Genomic DNA, 19,683 nt, shown 5'->3' with positions numbered 1-19,683 from the left:
CAGCCCACAGGGGCTCCGAGTGGGTTTTCCAGGAACGTGCCCAATGCTGGAACCCAGGAGCCTGGGAGCTCTGAACTTTCTGTGATTTCTGACACTGACCCCCAAGGGAGCATTTGGCTTGAGGCCTTGGAGAAGGCTTCCAAATTTGAGTGATAAAGTCACAGGTGTGTAGTTGAATAGAGGTGTGTGGTGTCACATGGTGAAAGGTTTGGAATTTGGGGTTTTTAGAGTGTTGCAATAAGTATGGGACAAGTTGGAGGTTCTTGGGCATTGTCTCTTTCTGTCTTCTTCTTCCTGCTTTCAGGTAGTAGTTTTTGGTTGGATAGAAAATCCCACAGAGCAGGTCACAGGTGTTTGGTTATTGGGACAAAAGTATAAATAATATAGGTGTTGGCTCTTTATTGGACTGTTTAGCTTTAAATGACTTTGTAACTAGCTAGACTCTTCTCCATTTTGCTTGCTTTTAGCTGGTAGCTAGAAATGTTGCAGAGCTCTCTGTACTTTAGATAAGATTTAATAAACAACCAAGTCTGAACAAGAAATCCATCTCCTTCCTGCTTTAATCCTGACTCTGAGTGAAGGCAGAAGAAAATGAAGACAAGCCACTAATTAGGTGGTGCAGCTAACCCTTAAAAGCCAGTGTCCTTGTGGCATCAAACCCAGCTCAGGGCACTCAACCATCGACTCAAAAACAGCAGAGTTTCCCTCAGCACCATTTCCAGAGGGATTTGTGTGGGATCTAACACCACAGAGCCCATCAGAACTCCAGTGCTGCTGGTAACTTCTCTAGGAATAGCAACAGGAGGTTGGGATTGTCCAGGCCAGAAAGGCTTGCATGGGGTTGCTGCTCAGCCTCTGATTTACAGCACAACCTCTGCTTCTCAAATCAAGATTACACAGAAATATGTACAATGTACCTTGGAGCTGCAGCAAGCACTTGGTAGGACAGAGATCACAGTCTGTGATAGAAATTGAAGGAGAAAATGGAAAGATATGAGATTTAGAGGACAAGTTTCTTTAAAAATAAAAAGATAAAGAAACAAAAAATCAAAGGAAGGATTGGTGCTTTCTTCTCTGACTTTCCTGTAGGACCAGCCTTGCCTAATGCTCAAAGTGATAACGCTCCTCTGAGATACTCAAAACACTGCAGATTAAATAAAGCAAGCTGAAAGGCTTTACCTGAAAACATTCTTTCTTTCTACAGTAAATTGTGGGTTTGATTCAAGTAAATATTTATCTATCTGTTCCAGCCCTGACAGACAAACCTGGCTATTTGCAAAGTGTTGGAAACAGGTATTTCCTTATAGTGGCCCTTCCACAAAATCCTTTCCCCCACGTTTGCTTCAGATCACATGGTGAGACTTAAAGAATTACAACTTTTTTTAGTCAGTGTTAAAGCAAGTTTAGTCATGATTTGAAGTGTAGTATCACTGGGATTTTGTTTTCCACTGCACTCTTTATGTAGAGCCACGCCAACAGTTTGGGAGGATAGAAATTTGATATGCAGTGAGACAACGTCTGTTACATTATAATGCTGTTAACTTTGATTAACCAGAGGTTGGTAAAATAGCACTGCACTATATTTAGTTTCATGGCACATTTTTTTACATGTTATTATGCAAATTTTCACATGAGCTTTATTTCAAATGCAACCCATCTCTGCTTTCCTCCCCTGCAATCCTGCATGGCCAACAAAAGCCACCGGCCTGAGCTGTGACATCAAAGGTTGTCAGCACTGGACATTTCTCTCCAGGACTAACACAGAGGTGAGGATTTGCTTTGGTGCAAGTCTTTCCACTCAAAGAGAAGGGCTCAGAGACCAAACACCTGCAAATTGCTCCCTGACCTGGTGATGGGCTTGGTGTGGAACTGAGAAGCTGCGGGAAAATTTTCCAAGGGAAACATTTTCCGTCTCAGCATTGGATAATCTATGTTGGAAAGGGAAGAATTCATGGAAAATAAATTGGTGTTGTAGCTCTTCCTTCTTCCACAAAAGGTAAGCAGGAAGTTCACCCTCTTTGAATCTAAGAGCAACTTGGCAGGTAACTCAGAGTCACACAGAAGGGGCTGGAAATGGTTAAAATAATCCTCCTTAGCTTCCAAAACCCTCAATACAACTGTAAAAGTTGTATAAAACTGTTATTGCAGGTGGTTGGGGCAAATATTCACCCATAGCTTGGAATGATCATTCTGGCCTCTGTAAATGAAGCACAGAAGTCAAATCCACTCAAATTTCTTGGCATTCAACCCTCCTACTTTCAGGACAGATCTCGAGGTTAATTCTCTTAATGAAATATCAGTAGAAGGGATGTTCACAAGAGCTGTGTTTCCTTGGCAGAGCCAGCTGGGCATTTAGATTTAACACTCCATTTCTGGGAGTGCTGAGGATCTGCATCCTGCAGCTGACCTTGTACATGGTGTCTCACCCTGGACATTCCCCCAGCAGCTGCTGGCTAGAGCAGCTTCTGCAGCACAAACTGAGATTATGTGAAATACAATCCTCACTCAGTATCAGCTCTTCAGAAGGCTCTGCAGATCAGAGGAGCACAAACCTGCCCAGATTTCCACAGAGCTCTCAAAACAACCCCAGCAACACCAAGCAGAGGCAATTCTAGTTGTGACAGGCTGGTTGGAAGCTCTGCTAAGGTGTTTATGTATTTATTCCTGTCCAGCAGTGTCCCCCAGCAGGTCTCCTGGCCTGGGCTGGCCAACAGAGCCGGGGCTGGGCTGGGGGCCAGGCTCAGGGATGGATTGAGTGTCTGCATGCATAAGCCTGCCCTGGTGCCTGGTGGGTGCAGCCGGCAGGACTGATCCAGGGTCACCTTGAGTGGCTGTGTGTGAGCAGACACACAGCCAGCTCCCCATATCCAGCTCCCCATGTCCAGCTCCCCATGTCCAGCTCCCCATATCCAGCTCCCCATGTCCAGCTCCCCATATCCAGCTCCCCATATCCAGCTCCCCATGTCCAGCTCCCCATATCCAGCTCCCCATATCCAGCTCCCCATGTCCAGCTCCCCATGTCCAGCTCCCCATGTCCAGCCTGCTCCGTGCTCCCAGCCCTGACCCACGGCCCTCTTTGTTCTGAATTCCCCTCCAACAGCCAGGCTGCAGGAGAGGACGGGCACGACGCTCCTGGGCAGCTGCCTGCGAGCGCAGACCATAGAAAAGGGATTAGCTCCGTCTTCAAAATGCAAATCCCCTCGACACACGCCGAGCTCACGGCACTCCTGGAGGCGTTTGCCCAGCCCTGACTCACAGTTTTTACACTGACACGAGCTTGCCAACTTAATGTCGGAGGTAGGGACACCGGTGAATGAAAGGGGAGCCTACAAACGACAAGCCGATTAGCAGATATTAGAAGGATATTGAGATGGAGGGGCCACAGCGGTGGAGAAAAGCTCCTGGCCCTCACTTTGGTTTGCAGCACAACCTCCTTCCTGACTTCTGCAGCTCCTTTGCCATGTCTTAATCCCCTTGCACAGGGATTAAGTGACCCCAGAGGAAAGAGGGGTTTCTACTGACTCTCCATGTCAAAATCCAGCCCCCAAATTATGGAGAAGAAATGAACCACAGCAGGTTCCTTGTCCACCAGTCACCACCTTAGGCAAGGTGACAGGAGCCAGGTGATCTTTAAGGTCCCTTGCAACACAAACTATTCTATGATTCTATAACAAAGTGACTGTGCAGCAAAACGGTTCTCTATTGCCATTAGGGAAAAATTTTCAAGCATTTATGGAGAACTGTGACTGAGAGGATTTCACCTGTGCTGGACATGCAGGAACTGTGAAGCAGAGCACCTGGAAAGTTTGCTCAAGCAGTCAGAAAAGCTTCACTTTAACCCTGGCCTTCATATTCCTATCCTGCAATCAGCATCTACACACATTTCCCTAAACTGGACACTCATTAAACTGGGACACCTAGATTGCCAAACCATTGCTTCTCGGGACCTAACTACCCCAAACAGACTAGACTGCTGCAAAGGGAGCTCTTGGTCCAAGCTGGCAGGAATCAGGGTGGTCACTCAAGAGCCCCCAAAAGCTGCAGCAGTCCCAGCAGTGGACACAAAAACAAACAAGAGAAGAAAATCCCTTTTTCTCCTCCAACAGGATTTCAAACACGCCAAAAAGACAACTGTGGGTTTTGGGAAGAGAAAGACTTGGTGATTTCTCACCAGCATTATTTATTCCAGTTCTGTCTCCATCATATCTTGAACAAACAGTGCTCAGGAGAGGCTGCCACAAGCTGGGCACAGGAATCCTCACCCACATGGGCTGGCATCAGCACAGGGAACAGCAGGAACAGGCAGGAGATGCTGCAAGAGGTGATCAAAGATCCCTGTGGATATCCTGACAGCCAGTTTTATGCCTTAGGATTTTTGCAGTAAACAGGGAAAAACCACTTTAGAAACGCTGGCACAGGCAAGTTTAAAACACAGGATGAAGATTGGTCTTTTCTCTTCACTACCAAACAACCAATTTGGAACCTGAGATTTTCTTGCTTGTGAATGCTTCTTGTGTCTTCCCAAAGTGGGACATACCCACAAGCAATTTTATAAATTGAAGACAAACACTTCAGTCACGAAGCCAGCTTAACTTCACAGGCAAAACAAGAACAGCATTAACCCAGCATTCTTGATGTAACATTTTAGATTTTCTGTTAAAAAATAAATTACTGACTGCGGGAGGAAGAAAGGAATCATTTTGCTGTGATAATTGCAAAGCACACAAAAAAGGTAATTTTTTGCCTGACTTACATTCAGAAATGTCTCAGCTTTTACCAAACAATCTTGGTTACCAACAGAAAGAAAGCATTGAAATATGCAAATATTTAAAAACTAGCAAGCAAATCCCTGGAGAAGAAGAAACAAAAAAGAAGTGGGGGAAGGGGTGCCAGTGAATACAGAGATGTCACAGGCTGGGAGCTGCTTTTCTGAAGCCTCTTGGAAGTTCTCACCAGGAAGACCCCAGGAAAGCAATGGCATGAGGACATCCTCGAGGTCCAGCTCTCAAGCACACTTGAACCTCAAAAGCAAATCGTGGCTGTGATGTTTGCAGCAGCCTCAGCCTGCCCTCACATGCACTCAGAGCAGGATATTTAAATGTTCTTTAGGCTCCCTCAGTGGCACTACAAAGCAGGGACAGCTCTTTCCCAGCCTGGATGAAGACCAGATATTCCAGCTCGTTTTTACACCTGGCAGATATTGAAGGTTATGTTGCAAATCATGAGACTAGAGATTTCTCCTTCTTAATCAAATCAAGACCTTTATTCCAGATCTTTCAGCCTAGTAACTTTGCCTGCCCTGGGTGAGAGGGTCTGTGCCAAGTGACTGGTCACCCCAATCCATCTGTGACATGGCCTTGCTCAGGGAGCAGCTGAGTGGGATTTTTCCCACTTTCCTTGAAGTTGCCAGTAGTCTCAACAAACACGTGCTGCCAGTTACACCAAAGTATTCCCATTTCTAACATGCTTTATTGGCACTTAAGGTCATTCTCTTGGGTAATAACTTGCATTGGAAGTGGGCATAAAATGGAACATATTAGGGCTTAAAAAGTAGCAAACCTGGGCAGGCTGAACGTTCAAAAGAGGCAGAAGGTAAGATTCCTTTGAATTATTTGTAGAGCTGGGACAGAAGCTCCTTGCTTGATAATCCAGAAAACAATTACAGAATTTCACAGAAAAAATATACCCCTCCCAACCATCTTGGAGTTTGATGAAGGATTTAATGGAGATGTGAATCACTCTGTTTGGGTGAAGGATTTCCCAGTGCTCTTTGTCTGGTCACTACAGGGAGCAGGGACAGGAGCTTGAGAATACAGAAAACAACTGCAGAAATTCACAGAAAATACCCCTCCCAACCAACTTTGAGCCTGACACAGGATTTTCTGGAGACACGAATGACTCTGTTTGGGTGGAGGATTTCCCAGTGCTCTTTGGCCGGTCCTGCAGGGAGCAGGGACGGGAGCTGCCATCCCGGGAGCATCTCTCGCCCCGTGCCGGGTGTCCCCTCGGTGCGGTGACACCGGGGAGCCCCGGCCGCGGTCGGTGGGTGGCAGAGGCGGGTCCGTGTGAACCCCAGGCGCTGGGTACATTTTCTTCCCTGCGCGCTGACACGGCTCCGCTTTTGTTTCCTGAGTAAATAGAAAAGCCACGGTGGCAGGAAGGAGAAAGGCAAGGCAGGGCTCGGCAAGCAGCGCCTGTTTACAATGACAAAAGGCTCTGCCACACTTAGGGGAGGAAATTTTCCTTCCAGACTTCAGGGCTCATTAAGTGAGTGGGCATAGCTAATAGGCTTTGTGTGCGAACGGCCCTAGCCTTGCAAGGTCCAGCTGTCACTGGGGCGAATGTCAAAAATAACAGCGGGCTCAGCCATTCTCCACCCCGCTCGAGCTTTAAAATTTATCTTTGAAAGGGGGAGGAGCAGGCAATGAAAAGTAGCAAGCAATTAATGGGAGACAAAAGCAAATGGACCCGCCGGGGCTGATTGAGGGAGGGGGGAAAGTGCCCCGGAGCTGGGCTGGAGGGCTGGTGGGGAAGAAATAGAAAAGCTGAAGAACCCTCCTGTCAAGCAGAAACTCGTTGGGCTGGAGGATGCTCAGGAATTGAGGGTCCGAGGTTCCTCTCCCGGCTGGGCAGATGCTGCCGTCTCCCTGCCACGCGTCTCCCGAAATCTCCCTCGCAGATGGTGACTCCGAAACAGCGAGCACGTCTTCCCTCGGATAATCCCGGGGTCAGGCTCCTCCGAAGTTTCGTCTCTCGCTGCCGGCAGAAAGCTGACAAAATTATGCAGAAATAAATATGCTTCCATGTTTAACTTTTCTCTTTCACCCCATCCAATCTCAGCCTGCCCTGAGATAATATTTGCATGCGTTTGGTTTATCCCCCTGTCAGCTCCGTCTGGAAGGAGATGCACAAATGGCTCGTTTGAGGGTATTTTGTGATTCATGTGATGCATCAATTGAAAAAAAAAAAAAATTTTAAATCTCCAGAACTTTTAATAGCTTGCAGTCTTGGCACCCACAGTCCCACGGAACGTGCCTACTGTATTTTTAGCTAACCTCGAGCTGACTTTGATTTCAGGCAGCAACATCCCACACTCCAGAGCTGTTCTTTGTTTTAAAGAATTCACCTTCACTGCAAATCGAGTCACCCACGTTTTTAAAACACAAGGGTACACCCCTTCACTTCTCCTGCTGAAAACTGTTTTTCCATGGATCTTGCAGCAGTGGTCCCTGCACCAAGGTAACATCAGCCTGAACTCATGACATTTGCACAGTGCTTTGCTAGTTCTGGGTAGAAGAACCCAGCTGTGAGCAGTGGGTTCTGTATCAGACAATGTAGGGATCAAACTATGGGTTTCAGACCAAGAAATGTGAACCTCCTCTTGATCCCATGTCTGAAAAATGGACTTCCTGAAACAAAGGCACTTGCAAGCACAAGGGTTTAACCAAATAGTTTAACATCATTTCTCTTTTTAGCAATAAGAAACTCAACCCACAGCTCTCCCAGCACTGCAGAAGTGCAGGTTGGGCCTTTCCTACCTTCAAGTCCAGGAAGAGCTCTGGGTTGCTGGGAAGGGCTGGGATAACCTCACTATGCTGTGAGGTCAAGGCAAAGGATGCCTGTGAGGAAATATTCCCAGAGGAATTCAGGGCACCTACTCCAGAGCCAGACAGCCTTGCAGAGGAGATGCTGACACATCTGGTCGCATTCTGATCTTAAACAACTGTAGCACACCTTTCCCATTCCCCATTTCATTCCCTGCTTTCTCATGTGCAGATACGTTGTGATAAAAGACAAAGAAATCTCTTAGAAAGTTTTGAGTTAGTTTGAACCTCAAAGTATTGCCAGAGAAGAGGTGAATCATGCCTGGAAATCTTTGAGGGTGCCTGAGAACAGCACAGAAATTTTTCCTGCATGAGTCACACTGGGGAGAGCTTGAGCTCTCAAAAGAGGCAACAATACACCTTGATGGGAAGGAAGCGGAGAGAGGGAGCCTACTCCAAACACATCTGCTCAGATCCAGGGTTCAGCTTGTTGCACTCGTACGGGGAAATCTGTGCAAACAAACAGTTATTGAATGGGTCAACTGAGCAGAGCGGCTGAAGGAGCGGAACAATGGGGCGGTTTATTCACTTAATGTATGCCAAGGCCATTCACCAGGCAAGCACCTCTCGAGGAGACACGTGACAGACAGACTCAATTTGCTGTGTGCCGAGGTCAGGCGTTTGGGGTGCCTCGGACAGAATTTGTTAATGGCAGTGACAAGGACGGAGAGGGAGCGGCCTCATTTCCAGCACCTCCACGGTGTTGGGGTTTTGTTCTCTTTAATTGCACGTTGGGAGGAGAGGGGTTTTCTGAGCTCTTCACTGAGATGCGATGCTTGTATCTCCATTTTTTTACCTCTCCTTTGGAAAGCTTGGGAAGCCAGTGTGTGTGCTGCTGCACAATGTCGTGTGTCCCTCTGCCACCAGTCCCTCTGTCACCAGTGTCATGTCAGGTGGGATTTGGAGTCCACCAGCAAAAGCAACATGGAGCCATCAGCATCTGAGAAAGAGAACACAAAAAGCAGGGAGTGAATTGAAGGTTTCATTCATAGTCAGCCTCAGCCTTCTGGATGCTGCAAAACACTCAGAGATTCAGCTGTACAAACAGTGGGTTTGACAAATTCATCCTCCCCTTCTGCCCAAGGACCCTTCATGGCCACTCACAGCTTCTCTGCATTTATTTGCTATTTAAACAGATTTGATGGATAACTTTTCTTTAAAGTAAAGGGAGTTGCTGGACCATGGCAGTCTCCTGTTGGAGTCTCTCTGCTTGGTAGGGGTGAAGGGATCACAGGCTGCAGTTGATCCCTGCTTGTTGATGGAGGGTTTGTCCAATTCTCCTTAACTTCCAAAATCCACTGCAGGTGGTGAATGAACACCTTCCACATAGGATGGGACTCAAGGAGCAAGGGTGGTGGGACAGGGTTTGGCACCGTTTGCACAGTCAGTGGGGGTTTGCTCTGGGTGAGACAGCACAGGTCACCCAGAGCAGTCAAACAGCTGGTGAGCAGGATCTAAACACTTCTTTGAGAATTACCCCAGATTTTCAGCATAAGACAGCAGCAGGGGCATACAGTAGAACAGGCTGGTGAAGGAGGGAAGAGGAGGAACAAGAGAAGTAGCAGGAAAGTGAGGAAAGATAGGCAGGGCAGGATGGTGCTGCACTGGGGGAACATCCTGGGCTGGAGGCTGGGCCAGCCTGCCTAAAGCAGATGGAGATTTGGGGAGGCACACATTGTGCAGCCTCACCTCTCTTCCTGCACCCAAGGTCCCCTTCCCCCTCAGGCCGGGACTGAGAGGATTTCCTACGCATCTGTATGCAAATCACAGGCTGCCGCACGGCAGAGGCACTTTGTTCGAGCATCCCCGGCACAGCTGCTCTGCTTCCCGGGGCCAGACACACCGTGGGGCTGGGGACACGGCCACCCCGGCCAGAGCACGGCACAAACCCAGGCACTGCTGCTGGGGACACGGCCACCCCGGCCAGAGCACGGCACAAACCCAGGCACTGGTGCTGGGGACACGGCCACCCCGGCCAGAGCACGGCACAAACCCAGGCACTGCTGCTGGGGATACGGCCACCCCGGCCAGAGCACGGCACAAACCCAGGCACTGGTGCTGGGGACACGGCCACCCCGGCCAGAGCACGGCACAAACCCAGGCACTGCTGCTGGGGACACGGCCACCCCGGCCAGAGCAAGGCACAAACCCAGGCACTGTCCCCACGTGCTGCCCCTTCCACAGCCATGAAGTGTTGAAAGGTCTTAGATACAGACAGGGGAAAATCAAGCTGCCTTTATAAAGTATCAGGTTTTTGGAAAAGCAGCAGGTAAAGAAAGCCAATGTTGTTAGAAGGCCAAACCAGAGTATTTTTTGTATTGTGGCTCCTCATGGCCTGGCTGGGAAACAGTCTGCTCCCAGACTGGAAGACAATTTCTTGGAGTTGAGACTTGGTTACAGAGCTTCAGTTCCCTCCAGCCCCAGAGACACAAAGCACAGCCCCCCCAATACGATACCTTTGGATTTTTTCAGTGTCTCAAACAAATCATTCTACTTCTGCCTCCTCCTTTTTTTTTTTTTTTTTTTTTTGGTTGCTTTTTTTTTTATCCCATCATATTCTGTGGGGGGGCAAAAACCCAACAGTGCCTATTGTCTCAAAAACCTATTTATTTTCAGCAAGAAGTGTTTACAGGGCCCCGCTGAGTTGCCAGCCATCTCTGCAACAGAGAAACCTGAAACACTCTGGGAGGTGATTTTTCAATCGACCAAGACTGGAGCACCAGAAATCTCTGTTGATGCTGAAACAAGCCATTGCTTCCCAAACAGAGACCAAGGTATGAGCTGCTGGCCCTGAGGTGCTGTGGGGTGATTGATGGGATGGGCAAACCCAGACAGCAACCACCTCCCTTCCTCCCTACTGGAAATTACAGCAAATATTGAGGGGGCAATGGGAAACACCCCATTAAGGTACATGGTGCTTATGGGATATGAAAAAAAAGACCCCAAAAGGTGGCTGTTTACCAGCATCAGGTTTATGTTTTGGCTCCATCTGTGGCCAGGGTGCCCAACCTGTGTGCAAACCCCTCTCTGGTGCATCTTCCACCCCAGTTGTCATTTGCAACTCAAACAGCTGGTGCCTCGGGGGATCTGTTTATTTTCTTCTTTTTGCTGGACGAGATTCTCTGGCTCAACACTTTATAAAAGCAGATTTTATTTTTCCCTTCATCCCATGCGACACAGATGCAAATGGGGAACAGTAGGATGCCAGCTTATCTTTTATTTGTGCTTTTAGGTTATAATTGCAGTCTGAATCACTGACTTTTAAGTTAAGCTACATTCTGCCTCAGCAGAGAAAGGGAGAGGAGCGGAAACAGGGAACGATCCCTTGAAGTTCAGTAACACCAAGCAGCTTTGCTTTCAGACAAAAAAGGCATTTGCAAGCGTTCCTCCCGTTCGTTAAAGGCACAAACTATTGCCATGATGAAATAATAAAGAGAGTTAATTGAGATGGGGGGGTGGGGGATCAAGTAGAAAGGCTGCTTCGGTTCCTATGTGACCATTGTGCTCACCATGGTGGTATCCATTTTCTAGCTCTGATTTTGGGGAGTTCAGAGTGTTTTACCTCACCCCAAAAATCAGCATTCCTGTGGGGTGCAAAGCTGAGCTCTTCCAGGCACGTGAACCCCTTTTTCGGGGATGTCACTGCTGCCTGTCTGCTGTCACTGGGCTGGCGGGTCCGGCCGTGCCTGACCTGCATTAACCCTTCCCGCAGGAGCCAGAGCCACACGGCCGCAGACAGGGGAGGCAATAAAGCAATAAAGCTGCTCCGGCAGCGGGCGAGACACCTGAGAGCCCGGCCAGCCGCTGCCTCCTCCTCCTCGCCCTCCGCAGGGACGGGGTGTGAAGTTATAAATCCCCGAACAACACGGGCTTAGCCGCGGAAAGGGTATTTGCGCTCAATGCTGAGTCCTAATTTCCTTTTGAAGGCTCTACATGTTTGATTAGCCAACTTCAGCAGCCCCATAGCATCAGGTCAGGGTAATTAAAGACCTTGTGTTAATGAGTAAACAATGACTCCAAAGCCTAATTGACACTTGCAAGCCCATGCGCGTTGTTAATTGCCAGAGCCAGACCCACGGCCCCCGTGCTAACCCGTGTTAAACCCTGCCTATGAATAAGTTATCCCCTCTATTGGGCAAATCTCCAGCAGCGGGACAGGCCAAGGAAGGCGAGGGGCTGGGATGGGCGCTGTGACACGGAAAGTGTCGGAATGGAGCTGCCAAAGGCTCCCGAGCTGACAGTGCCCCCAGCAGTGACCCCAGGACCACCGGGGTACTGCCCGCTCCCGCTGCCCTCTCCATCATCCCAGACAAAGCCTGTCCAGGGCAGCGGGTCCCGGGGAGGGGCCGGCCCAGGGCTGTCTGGTGGGAAGTGTCAAGGCTGGGTCGCTCTGCAGAGAGCCCCGGAGGAGCAGAGGGAGAGCCGGGGTGAAAGGGCAGCGCTCCCGTCCCACCAGCCGCCCTCCTCCGCCTCGTCTCGCTCCTCCTGCCCTCTGCTCCTCTGTCTGCTCCCCCAGCCCGGCCTTGGAATGAGGGAAATCCCAGCACAATTCATGGAGCGTTTCTCTCCCAGATGATTTATGGATACAGCATCTGCTGGACATGGGGTGGACACTGGGCCTTAGCTCAGCTTTCACACCCCCTAGCCTCATTCACAGTAAATTTGGGTGTTATTCTGGCAGTTGGACTAGATGATCATTGAGGTCTATTTCAACTAAAATATTCTATTCTATTCTATTCTATTCTATTCTATTCTATTCTATTCTATTCTATTCTATTCTATTCTATTCTATTCTATTCTATTCTATTTTTTTTTCTTTCTAAAAATACCCCTCAAAAGAGCTAAAAGTGCCCCTTTGTCTGATCCCAGTTGTAGATCCAATGCAGTTCATCCAGGCAAACTGCACTGACAAACTCAGCCCAAGGATCATGCCTCACCCCGTGGGAGTTCAGTCTCAGCTAGGGTGTGATGGAAACACCAAATCAACCTTCATTTCTTTCCTCTGCACACAGCAGGGGCTGAAACCTGTCTCATCAAGTAAAGCCTCCTTTAAATTAGGTTGATATTATGGACTTAAGAAGCTCCTGGTGACAGGATCGACACAGACAGGCTAAAACAAACACCTGAGCTGAAAGCAGAGGTTGCAGGCAAAAGAGAGCAAGTCATAAGAGCTTTGAAATGCCCCCCAGCTCACAGCTTGGGTGTCCTGGTGAGAGACATCCCTGTAGTTCTGTCTTTGCACAAAGGAGAATCAGAGATTTGGAAGTGGGAAATGTGTGTTCCCTTCATGTCAAAAAGAGACAGAACCCCCCTCACACAGACCACCACCCCTCACAGCAAATTTGCCAGCCAAAATCTGCCACACCCCAGCTGATTTCGTGTCCACACGTCAATCTCTAATCATGAAAATTAATCGTGAAAATTAATTTTGAGGCATGCTGGCACTGACACATCCTGATGGCTCGGTGAGGGCAGCTCCACTTTGGGCTGCAGCCCTTGTCCCTGCCAGCAGAGCTGTCCCAGCCCCACGGGTCCCCTCCCCAGGGTCCCCGGGCAGTGTCCGGCTGTGAGGGAGCACCGGGCACAGACCAGATGCACACTTCTGTATCAGACTCACTAATGGCCTTTCAGGTACAACATTATTATTTTCCTCTAATGGCTGCTTTTCTCTTTCTTCCTCGCTGGCTCATAAAAGACACATCATAACTACAGAGGGAGGGGGGGAAAAAAAAGGCGAAAGCTTTGCAAATTACAGCAATCAGAGAGCCTGGACCATTAGCAGCATCTGGGACTGCATTTTACATAACAGTGGACACTTTCTTTGAAACAATTACAGCTAATAATGAATTAGGATTGACTGGGCTGTAAACGTTTCAAATTGCAATTCAGAGACTGTCACTCCTCGCCATCCCCTTCTTGCTGGAAAAAGCCCTCATAATACTCCTACTCAATGAGGATCTTAGGAGATGAGGATCTCCGTGGCCACGAGTGCAAAGTCCTATGCTGTGGCCTCATCCTGGGCTCTGATGGATTTGGGATCTTGCCTCCAAATGCAGATGCTTCAGGGAAGAGTTTACAGTGTAAATTGATGTATCAGGGTGGATTGTCCTGGTCTTTTTTAACTAATCCAAATTTAAGGATGGATCAGCAGGCTGTCCTTGTCTGCAAAGGAGCAGCTTTCCAAAGGGATGAGGGGATAGCTCCTCCCTAAGTCACACTGAGGAGCTGCTGTGGCCCGTGGGGTGTCCTGTCCACAGCTGCCCCAGTGCTTCCCTGACCCTGAGCTCAGTCTATTCCCGAATTTCTGTCCCATGTGGGGTCAGGGGCTCGATCCTCACATGTACCACAGCTGAGACCACAGCTCAAAATCCATTACAGTCTGGGGATTTTCTGCCTCATCTGGGGCAATGAGATCCTCCAGCTGTTGGGAATTTTAAAAGTATGGGAGTTTAATATAAAACAGAAAAGTTATTTGATAATATGGGCTGTTCTCACCTTGTTTCTGGGGGTTACACTGGCTCTGCAATGCTTGGGAACACACCATACCCACCAGGACAGGAGCCAAGAAGTCCCTGTGTCCCCCAGGCAGCCCCAGACCCCCCAGACAGAGCAAGGGCAGAGCTGGGGGTCACTGGGGCTCAGTCCCCCCCCCCATGGCCAGCACAAACCCCCCAGCTGAGCTGTGTGCCTGCATGCTCAACCTCTCACTGCAGCTGCCTCAGCAACACAGGTACCCCAAGAGAAAGTGTAAAAAGGCTTCAATCCCTTCCCTTTTGCTGGAATAAAACCCTTCCTTTAAAAGAAATAAACATAGAGGGGGAGATTGAGAGGAGGAACACTCAGGGTGTCTGTGGGAGTGCAGATGTGCTGTAAATGGGGTGCTCTCAAAGCCCCCTTCTCTCCCGAGCTGGCAGGTCCTAAAAGGCCACTTGTTCTGCAAGCTGGCTGCTGTTTCACCCATCGTGTCACCTCAGGTCTGAAGATATTCACACAGGCTGATGCTCATCCTCGTTCCCAGGAGGGTCACCAGTCACACACTGAAGCAAAGGGGACAAGAAGAGACAACGAGCACCCCAAATCTCCCCCAGCCCCAACCCCTTCCAGGGGAAAAGCAGCATATTCAAAATTAAAGGAGACAAAATCAATCTTAAGCAAAATAACCCCTGTGTTCCTGTGTCTGATACACCCTGAGGAACAGTTTTGTTTCTATTCCTTGATGACATTTGAGTTTTGAAATGCTCAGCAAGATGCTCCAGTGCCAGCAGACCATGGCTGCCACCTCCTGCACCCTGGGCACACCTCTCCTACCACTTGACCCTGCCAGGTTTCATTAACAGCATCTCTTTCCCATTTTTGGGAATCCTGAAGCCTAGCACTAAGCGTGCCTGGCAAATGGCTGCCAATTTCACAGAGATGGCTCACACCAGCCTTAAAACTCTAATTATAGAAGAATAACAAGGCTCTAAAGCTCAGAAGCACTTAGATATTATTTCAAGCCAACCAACGAGGAAGTTACAGCTGCTGTAATTAAACATGACACGGAGAAGTCAAGCATTAAACGCAGGTTCATTAAGAAAGCGCAGGGGCTCGGTGATCCATAAAGGCAGGACCTTGTAGTTGTGGGCCAGCTGGGGAGAAATTCAGAGAGAAGTCTCGCCCATCTACCTCGAAAAGGCAGCAGCAAAGCTGCTAATTGTGTTTGCATGACGATAACGAGGCGCTGGCAGGATTTCTGGAGGACAGCTCAGTTGCTGGCTGTGGTTGGGTTATCAGGGCACCACCCCGTGCTGGACACCAGCCAGGCACAGTGTAGGGTCAGACCCTGACCCCACAGCACCCAGAGCTTCCCTGGCACCTCTGTGAATGAGCTCTTACAGGAAAATAGAGCAGGCAAGGTAGGATCCTGCCTTCCCCTTCCTGTTTCTCTCCCAGCTTCCATCCCCTCAAGGTGCCATCTCCAGGTACCCACCCAGAGCCCTCAATCTCTCTCAGGAGGCTGAAAATGAGCATGCACTAATTCAGCAGTTCTCTGGGCTGGTTCCTCAAGTCCTGCAGAAACTGGGGTGACGCATCCCAGGCAGGGACCATCTCAGGGAGTTCCAGAGGAGCAGAGATGGGAAATTCTGTGATTTCAACTGCAGGATGCCACATTTGGTAGTTTTCAATTTGCAGATCCAGCAGTGTAACCAGTGTAATAACCATCTGTGGTTATTACACAAAAACATCCTAAACCCAAGAAAATGTTCTCATTATTTAGATGCTGCTCCACTTGCAAACACCTCCAGTTCCCCAAGCTGCTCTTGCTGGGTGCAGGGCAGGATTGGACTGAGCCAGGTGGTCTGTGGGTGCTGGCATGGGGCAGGTTCACTCTAAATTTTCACTCTAAATTTTCACTCTAAATTTACCTAAGCCCAAGGCCCTTTCCACATGGGAATGGCAGTGGGACAGGGAGGCAGCCAGGCACACTGGGACCCCACAACTCCCCATGCAGCACCTTGAGGACAGGACCCACAACCACAGAAACAGGTCCATAACCTACCACCCCACTGAGACCCCCGAGGGGAGAAAAAAACCCACTGGGGAGTGGGTGGAAACACGCCACGAAAAATAGGCACTAATCCTCAACCACCCCCAGATCTGCAAATAAATAAATAAATAAATAAATAAATAAATAAATAAATAAACAGACCCCATCAGGATGCAGAAGAGGGGACGAAGAATGGAAGAAAGGAGGATGAACAGCGCGACCCCCCCCGACCCTGAGCGTGCAGCCCCGGCTTTGTGCAGCCCCGTCCCCCCTGCCCGCCCTGCAGTCAGGGCAGCTGCCTGGAACGGGGCCGGCTGCCGTGGGGGAGAGGGCAAGGGGGCAGAGAGTAATTTATTTACTCTTCACAATGTGCTGTTTGAACAGACTCCCAAAGAAAACCGAGGAGGAAGCAACACTCTGCCAGGCGGGAGGAGGAGGGGGATGCGGGGCTGGGGGAGATGGTCCTAAATGGATTAAAAATTTACCCTGCAACTGTGGGGCTTTAATTGATACAGGGGGAGGGGGGGAGCGGTAAAATTTCCCTCTAATTGTATTAAAGATACACTAATTAGGTTGATTAAAAACAGAGAGGCTGTTTCTTTCTTTCCCCAGAAGGCCTAAGGGATGGCGATGGGGAGGGGGGAGAAGTGCAAACAGATTGGAGTTTAAAAAAAAGAATGCAAGAGAGAGAAAAGTGCTCAGCCCCTGTGAGAGGTGCAGACCCATCAGCTGCCCAGGGCACCATGAGAGCAGGAGAAGTCTCCCAGGAATGGTAGGATGACCCAAGCTTTACATTCTCCCCAGAAATGAGGTGCCAAGGTGGCAGAGTCACTTTCAGCAGCTCCAGTACCCCAAAATCCAGACCTTTGCTCATCTGTAATGCCCTAAAATTGGGGGTTACATTAGTTTTGGCCCTGTTTTGTGGACTTTGGATCATCCTTATCTGCATCCTTATCTACACAAATGTCTATAAATCCTGTGGGTAAACAGATGTGCACATATATAAACTTTAAAATACAAGCTGTACTTTTGCCCCAAAAAGAACAAACCTAACACAGTGATTTAACTGCTTAGTTCCCACCCAGGTGACCCAACCATTAGAGAATGGAAAGGGAGAGGATGAGCAGGTTCATCTCCCATTGCAGGTATTCTCCTTCTCTTTCCACTTTCTGATCTCGTTTCTGCTCACTGATGCCACCCCTCAGCCCAGAGCCCACTGAGCAGAGTGTGACAGCCCCTCTGAAAGCCTCAGTGAACTTCTTACCTGGGAATTCCTGGTTTGAGGAGCCACCTGACCTTTCCTCTTTCTTAAGAAGGACAGAAAATTACTTTTCAGCCTGGGGAAGAGTTTCCCTCTGAAAGGTTTTATTGCTCGTGTATGAGGCAGTTGCTAATTGATCTGTCAAACGGCCAAGCTGTAAAACAGGAATGGCAAATAAAGAGCTGTGACTTTAAGGGAGATAAACAATATTGTGTCGGCTGCTTTTTTTTTTCCTTCCTTCCTCTTCCAAATGACCATTTTATCCTTAGTCTGAAACCACGGGATGAAGGGCAAACTCAAATTGAGGAAGGAAGCTTGATGATTTCTGATGCTTCCATTACTGCATAATCAAGGACTAAAACTGCAATCAACAGAACCGCCTTTGCAACCCAGCAGCTTTCAAAAAACTCAAGTGAAAGGGAGATAATTTTCTTTGTGGGACTTTATGTTCCTGAACCACCACCTCCCTTCCGCCTTATTTTCTTAATGTTTGTTCAGGAAAGAGAAGTGGAGGGCTCCAAGGAGACAGGCGGGCTTGGATGAGCGCAGTGAATTGTGGTTTAGGTTGGAGGGGACCTTTGAAGGTCATTTATGCAGAGGTCGAGTGCAGAGTGATGCAGGACAAAGGCACTGCAGCCCTGAGAAGGCAAAGAAATCCTGGAATGATTTGGCTTGGAAGGGACCTTAAAGATGACCTCGAGCCAGGGACGCTTTCCACCAGAGCAGGAGTGAAAAGTGCCACATTCCATCACCCCCACCTAGAACTCGGTGTGAGCCTCTCCTGGCAGCAGCTGCTGGTGGCACTCTGGTTTGGCTGGCAGCAGGTTCCTGCCAGGTGCTGTGACAAGAGGATTGGGGTGAACCAACTCGATTTCCCAGTGACACCAGCAGCGCCACCTGAGCCTGCACTGGCTGTGCCCACAAACACCCCAACTCGAAACCAAATGTAAAAACTTTTCTTCCACCTCCCCCTTTAATTTAGGCATCTCTGAGGCTCTGGCAGGGAAAGGGTGTGCAATTGCTGGGGCTGCAGCAAGAAGCGATGCAGCAGAGCCTGGATCCTTTCATCTCCGAGTGACGGGGCGCGCTCCGCTCTTGAAAGCGTCTCTTGGCTTCAGAGGCTTCCCCAGCCCCTTTGACAAACACCTCCAGCCTTTGTAGGTGACTATCACGCTCTGCCACAAGTGACACGTCCCGCCAGCTCTTCCCTCCCCTGCACAAAAAGCAGCACTTGAAAGGCAGCTTTTGATGGCGCTTGACTCGCCCCGTTTTTGAGCAGCCTCGGAGCAGCAGCGCTTGGCTCTGGCTGGAGGGACCCCTGCATGCCCAGGGTGTGCCAGGGGGGTGGCAGGGTGGTGGTGGCTGACGCCAGGTGGGAAACACTCAGAAGCAGCCCACCCTGTTGTATTGCAGGGCTGTCTGCACCCCTGCACCTCCACACACTCCCCTGGATAAAGCACCAGGACAATCCCCTGCAGTCATTTTGGGGTTCCAAGGTGAGAAGCACTTGAACCAGTGGTGCCACGAGGTAGGAGGAGGAAGGGAAAGGGACATCAGCATCATCAGCCAGCTCTCAACCTGCTCCAGCTTCACCCCCCACCACCAACCCTCCTTTTGCATATCAGATATTCCTCCATCAAGTCTCCTTTTGCATGTCAGATATTCCTAAACCAAGTCTCCTTTTGCATGTCAGGTATTCCTACACCAAGCCCCCTTGTGCATGTCAGGTATTGCTGCCACTCTGACTCTCAAGGAATTGAAGGTGAATAAAGCTCTCAGTGCACAATCCCATTATTACACAATGCTTTTACACCACAGAAATGACAGCTGAGGTTGTAAGACAGTGGTAACCCCTGCTTGGCTGCCCAGGTTGCCCATTGCTCTCAGCTTTCATTATACACAAAGCCACACTTTATTTTTTCAGTACTACTATGTTTGCTGGGAAATTAAGTTTTAGAAGGACTAAAAATATTAACAAATTTAGGCTGAGAAAATGGGAGGAGGAGGAGGAGGAGAGCGGATTTTAAAAATGTCAAAACACTCAGATGCAGCATTTTTAATGAAATGTTTCACTTCAGAAATGCCAAAACATTTTGTTTTGACATTTTCAAAGTGAAACTTAATGATTTTTTTTTTCCTTAGTAACATCATGGATTGCTTTGTAATAACCCAAGTTAAAGAAAAAGGAATGAGGAGAAAACTTTCCACCATTCTTCCAGCAACACATTGACATAGAAAGAGCATTTCCTTCCCTCTTCCTGCCATTTTGCCAACAAATTTAGGCATTTTCT

General features: G+C 48.9%; 1 long non-coding RNA gene across 1 annotated transcript; it reads right to left on the bottom strand.

The window, feature by feature from the left end:
- Positions 1–6,039: 6,039 nt before the first annotated feature.
- LOC306809863 lies at positions 6,040–17,540 on the bottom strand. The gene is made up of 3 exons (XR_013776317.1): positions 17,396–17,540; positions 8,401–8,544; positions 6,040–6,770 (listed from the first exon to the last, which is right to left on the bottom strand). It is a non-coding gene; the product is annotated as an uncharacterized lncRNA (long non-coding RNA).
- Between the last annotated feature and the right edge of the window lie 2,143 nt (positions 17,541–19,683).

The sequence above is a fragment of the Erithacus rubecula genome, assembly GCF_903797595.1.
Source record: "Erithacus rubecula genome assembly, chromosome: 18".
Lineage (NCBI taxonomy): Eukaryota > Metazoa > Chordata > Aves > Passeriformes > Muscicapidae > Erithacus > Erithacus rubecula.
Note: the sequence above shows the minus strand (reverse complement) of the source record. Positions and strands in the feature narration are given on the sequence as shown.